The 6,156-nt window shown below is 42.3% G+C and overlaps 1 pseudogene; it reads right to left on the bottom strand.

Moving 5' to 3' along the window:
* Positions 1-648: 648 nt before the first annotated feature.
* LOC144692064 (U2 spliceosomal RNA) lies at positions 649-815 on the bottom strand (annotated as a pseudogene).
* Positions 816-6,156: the final 5,341 nt, after the last annotated feature.

Below are 6,156 nucleotides of genomic sequence, written 5' to 3'. Positions count from 1 at the left end.
TAGCCATGGAAACAGGGGGCATAACTGAGGTATTGAATGAACACTTTGCATCTGCAAAGATGCTGCCCAAGTCATGGTGAAATAGGAGGTAGCTGAGACACTGGATGGGCTAAAAATTGATGAAATTGATAATTGATATTAGAATGGCTGACTGTACTTAAAGTTAATAAGTCATCAAGATTACATGAGATGCATCCAAACATATATGGAAGTTGGAATTGGCAGAGGCATCAGCCATAATCTTCCAATCCTTCTCAGATACATGGTGTTGCCAGAGGACTGGAGAAATGCAAATGTTACTCCCTTGTTCAAAAAAGGGTGTTAGGATGAGCCCAGCAACGACAGGCCAATCAGTTTAAATGGGAAAGATTTTAGAGACAATAATTCAGGACAAAATTAACAATCACATAGGCAAATGTGGATTAAATTAAAAAATACAGCATAGATATGTTGAGGGCAAGTCATGTTTAACTGAATTGATTGAGTTTTTTGATGAGGTAGCAGAAAGGGTTAATGTGGATAATATGGTTGCTGCGGTGCACATAGATTTCTAAAGAACTTTTGATAAAGCGTCACATAACAGCCTTGTAGGCTTGTGGGATGGAAAACATGATCATTGCAGACTTTTCTTTCCACCCCAAAGAGTGAAAGCTGTACCCTGGGAGTACTGCAATGCCAGGTAGATAGAGCAAGTCCTTTTTCCATCTTCCCGAAAATCAATTTAGTACTTGCTCCCCAGATAGGGGACATATCAGATATTAAGCCGACAAGGACGGATGCAACATTTGATCTGAGCCAAAAGGCCGAGAAGCAATACAAATGGGCAAAATAGACTTTATACATATGTTTTATATATCCTGCCAAGACTCACGACTGTTGAAGGGCATTTCTTAAAGAGGTGGTTTTCGATATTGTAAAATGAAATTCCAAGCAGAGTCATAAACTGCAGGTTTAATCAAGTAATCTTTGTGATGCAACGCCATAAAATTGTGGGCCTGTGTTAAATCGGTGACCTGTGAAGCCACCAGCAGTCACATTACAGCATAGAGAGCATCCTGTTCAGCCGGTGCCATTTCAAGAGGAACTTTTCACTTCCTCTTCATATCTGAGCAAGGACAAATGTTTCCTCTGTCTGTAGGAGGAGGATTACTCAAGATTCCTTCCCCCCGACCCTCCCCTCTCCCCAACCCATGAGGGACCCCTGCTGAATTAGCTCTACCTTGTAATGGAGATACAAGGTTTTTTTTCTAAACATGGTCAACACACACTCAGCTAATGTGCAGAGCTTGGAAATGTCATTAGAAATGGAAATCGCGGGCGTATTCCCTCCAGAGGAAATTCAGTTGGCAGAGGAACAAATAGATGGGCTCTCCTTGTTCAAAATAGGACTTTAAATGTCATCTAAATGAATGGAAACCAATATTTTCCAATCTGCTCATTTTAGTCAGAATGTGTGATTGGTTAGAGAGATTTGAAAAAGTTTGCTCAGGGCCCAGTTGAATCATCAATCGGGATCTGCTGGATGGAACAAGGCCCCGACTTACTTGCTTTAGGCAACCGCTTCATTCGCCTGCAGGTTCAAGTGGGAAATGGTGCGAAAGAATTGGGTTTTGAGCGGGTAAGGAGCCTGCTCGTTCTTAACTCTCCACCGCTGGTGAGTATAGGGTTCAAATCAACCCCCCCCCCCCACCCCCCCACACACATGTCTTCACTCCAGTTAAAGCTGTGTAGTAATCTGACGTGTAACGTGCCTTTAAGACAAATGTTGTAATGGAAGATCACATGATCTTGGTATCCAATAGCAGAGTAGTGGGCTACCTCTGCAGTCAGTAGCCTTGAGTTAGAGTCTGAAGTTTAAAGACAGAGTTTTGAGTTGTGAGCGCACAAGTATAGCTGCTGGCTTCCTTTGGTAAATAAACAGAATGTGTTTCTTCTAAGAATGATCTACTGATCTCTGTCTATTGTACCAACTTGGTCAACTCGAAACAAGAGTGCAACCTAGATCCTTAAGTCCCAACAAACCAGGGAACAGGGTCCAACAAGATGTCAATCTGGAACCCCATCATGGTTTGACCCACTGACCTGAGCTAGATTACTTCCATGACATTTCCAAGATTCAGTGAAGACGCCAGAACAAAACGCATTAATAACTTGTAGCTCTGATAACTGCAATAGATCAACAGCTTTTCAGAAAGTACTTTAAAATAATATATATGACAGCAATCCTTAGACTGAACTGACAGATCTCCTAGCCCATCCCCGCCGTAACAATTGTCAGCATTTAGAGTGTCAGCCGAGGTCCATTTGACAGCACTCTCACTTTATGTCACAGGTTTCTGGGTCCAAGTCTCGCTCCAGGTCTTGAGCACAAAAATTAAAGCTGCCACTTCACTGCGGTACTGAGGGAGTGCTGCCTTGTCAAGCGTGGCATCTTCCAGATGGGACATTAAACTGAGGGCCCATCTGCCTGCTTGAGTGGTTATAAATGATCCCATGGCACTATTTCAAAGAAGAGCAGAGGAGTTATCTATGATACGCTGGCCAATATTTATCCCTTAATCAACCTGGTAAGAAAAAGCAGATTATTTGGCCATTATTACATTGCTACTTATGGAAATTTATGTGCGTAGATTGGCTGCTGCATTTCCTACATTACAACAGTGACTACATTTCAAAAAACACTTAATTGACTGTAAAGCACTTTAAACATCCAGTGATCATGAAAAGCGTGATAGAAATGCAAGTCTTTCTTTCTTTTGGAACATAATTGACTCAGCTGGAGCATGATGGAATACTCACTCTCTTCATGCATGGGTACAGCTGCAACAACATACAAGGAGATCAATACCACCAGAGCAGTTTAACTGATTGACACCCCTGCCACTGAACTCCGTATCTACTCCCTCCACCACCAATAAGGTGGTTTTGACACCACCTCCTCTTTTACCGGGAGTGACAATATTATGGGGGCACCATCAGCTCTATATTTTTCTCCATATCATACACCATTTTGACTTGGACATATTGTGGTTGTTCTTTCATCATTGCTGGGTCAAAGTGCTGGGAATGTCTATCTAACAGTATTGTGGAAGGGCCATCACCTGTGGACAGCAACAGCCCAAGGAGAAGCCCACACCTACCTTTGCAGAACAATTATGGGTGGCCAGTAATTGTGTCCGGGCCCATGTCAGATGACTTGGCTACCCTCCTGAGAATGACTGAATACATAAACACATCCTATTGAGCCCTCAACCACCTCGCTATCTCTCTGACCTTGCTGGGGAACACTTGAGTCCCCAGTGCTGTTTGGCCTCCTGCTCAATTTTCCACTCCCACCAGCTGGCTCTTACGTTTTTTTCTGTCAGCTTTGTCTAGAGAAATGCAACTGAGGCCCAAGAGTTAAAATGGCCTGAGGCTAATGTTCAGTGACCCAGCCTCCCTGAACACATCCTGAATCCACCCTGAGGTTAAGTCATGAGTCTAAACTTAGCTTGAAATGGCAACTGGGTATTTTAAATTTATTTGGTTAATACTTGTTTTTAAAAGCACGAGGAGAACTTTAGAATTATAAACATTTGTCTGCCCAAAGTGTTTGTACAGAAGCTTAAACTTCTTCCAAAGGCCAATTCCATTAACATCTAAACTCAATGTTAAGCAACCTAACCAATGCTTGTATACCAACAAAGACCCATCTTTCACCCCCAAAAAACATATATTTTATGTCAGTTCCAATGCTTCCACTTCAAACTTATTCTCATCTTCAAAGCATCAAGATTAAATTTAAACCAGTGTTCAAATGCTACTGAAAAAAATGATCAAGGGAAAGACTAATAGATTTGAAAGTGTGCAGTGCAATTTTATCATACAGACCTGCTATATGAAATTCTTTGTACAGTGATTGAACAGAAGCATTTTTCTTATATATTAAATTGCATTGAATTTTTTGGACTGATTTTTATGTGGTTAGAGCTTAGAATGTTCAGTGGGTGCGCATTATATGGAGGTGATGCGGAATACCTGAGGGGCATCCAGCATGAAATTGGAAATAAAACTATAGCAAAAATAATTTGTTAAAAAAGGAAAATAATCCTGAATTTTCTGATCTTTTGGCTGCACATGGAGGCAATGGAAGACCTGAACAATGTTACCATTGTTAGGTAGCCCAAGGTGGCACTCAGATGAAATCCTACAAACCTATTGCACAGCAGGACATGGTCCTCCACTTCCAATTTAAAAACACAAGTGTTTCAGAGACTTGAACTTGACTCATATATAAACCCACGGATCAATTCTCACAGGAGCTAGTCCTAGTTGGCTTCAGCAGTTCTGTTGAAATGATTTCCTCACAACTACTTTCCCTGATGCCCAAGGAAGACCGTCTCAGCTAATCAATGATCTGCGGTGGTTCCTCTTCTATCCCAATGCATCCACTTCCCATCCAGCTGCTCCTGTTACCACTCCCAGTGTTTTCCCATCCTGCTGTTCCTGTTACCACTCCCAGTGTTTTCACTTCCTGACTCTTTGAGCACCAGTGTGAATCATCTAAATTGGAAACTGTTGAATGATACAGAGCGAGCACGCAAGAGAACAGACTAATAAAACTGACTATAAGCAATATACTTCAGGTGTTGGAAATCTGAAATGAAACAAAAATGCTGAAAACAAAAAGCACTGTAAACACTTAGCAGTACAGGCAGCATCTGAAGAGAGAGAGACGCAGAGTTAACCTTTCCGGTTGGTGACCTTTTATCAGAAGTTAATTAACTCTTGGAAGAAACCCCATCATCTCCTGCCATCTCCATGGGAACACTGGCCAAGGAAACTCTGTAAACATTCATGGTAATTATTTCAAATTAGGGGATTGTTGCCAACAGGGCCAATTCACACAGGATTTGGAATGCACCCGCCCTGTCCCGTTGGCAAAAGAAATGTGCATTTATATAGCACCTTTCACAACCTCTGAATGTTCCAAAGCACTTTACAACCAATGAAATAATTTTGGAGTGTTGTCACTCTTGTGATGTAGGCAAACCCAGCAGCCAACTTGTGCACAGTAAGACCCCACTAACAGCAGTTGGTAATGACCAAATAATTTGTCTCAGATGTTCGATGAGAGATAAATATAGGTCAGTACACCAAGGAGAACAACCCTGGTAGGATTCCTGCTACTGTTTCTTCCTCAGGTCCACTGCTCCATCATTACCAGGCACCCCTTTCACTCCTTCCCTTTAAAAGCCTCTTCAGAGGATTTGGTCCACGCATCCACCCTTGATCCTTCATGTATCTTGCTTGATACCCTTCTCATACACAACACCCAGAGACATCCTTCTATTTGAGAAGCTGCATAAAACTGTTAGGAAACCAAAGCTTTTTCAAGGCTGCATTGTGGGTGGGGAGGTTGAATTTCCGCAGATTTCTCCCAATCTTCCCACAAATGAAGGTTGGCAGAAATCCAGAGAGATGGTGTAAATGGTTGTTTCCACCATTTCAGCCCTTGTTGTCGTATAGGCTAAAAATGCAAGCAGCCAATTTGACAGTGATAGTGCATCACAGAGTGAAACATCCACCCTTGGAGCGCAGGGCTGTATATTGAAAATTGTGCCCATTCGACAGTCCGAGGCTGGGAAATCTTTTGAAGCCACTGGTGCATGGCTGCCATCACTTCAGCAGAAGCGTTGAGAACACCCACTTATAGGATGGAACTTGTTTGGAGAAACTTGCATTTGTGTGACATCTGTTCGGATGCAGGAATGTGCTTCACAGTTAAAGGATAATTTATTAATGCGGCCATTGTGTTTACATAGGCAAATACAAGAAACCAATTGGCTCATGACAAAACCCAATTAGATTATGGGCCAATTACTTCCACCTCTGTAACAGTGTCCATTTCCACCCCTGCTATAGTTTATCTACTTTTGAGGTGTCCTTCTAAGGGGAGTCAGCTGTGACCCAGTGGATAACAGTCTTCAGGTTGTGTGTTCAAGTCCCACTTCAGAGACTTGAGTTTCAGAGACTAGGCTGATACTCCAGTGCATAACTGGGGGAGTGCTGACCTGTACTCTTAGGGTTGGAGTAAAGTGGGGAGATATGGGAATGAGGCCATAGGAGGATTTGAAAGCAAGGATGTGAGTTTTAAAATCAAGGTATTGCTTAACC

The sequence above is a fragment of the Cetorhinus maximus genome, chromosome 16 (genome assembly GCF_964194155.1).
Source record: "Cetorhinus maximus chromosome 16, sCetMax3.hap1.1, whole genome shotgun sequence".
NCBI classification, from domain to species: Eukaryota; Metazoa; Chordata; class Chondrichthyes; order Lamniformes; family Cetorhinidae; genus Cetorhinus; species Cetorhinus maximus.
The sequence above is the reverse complement of the archived record's forward strand: the minus strand, read 5'-3'. Positions and strand labels throughout refer to the sequence as shown.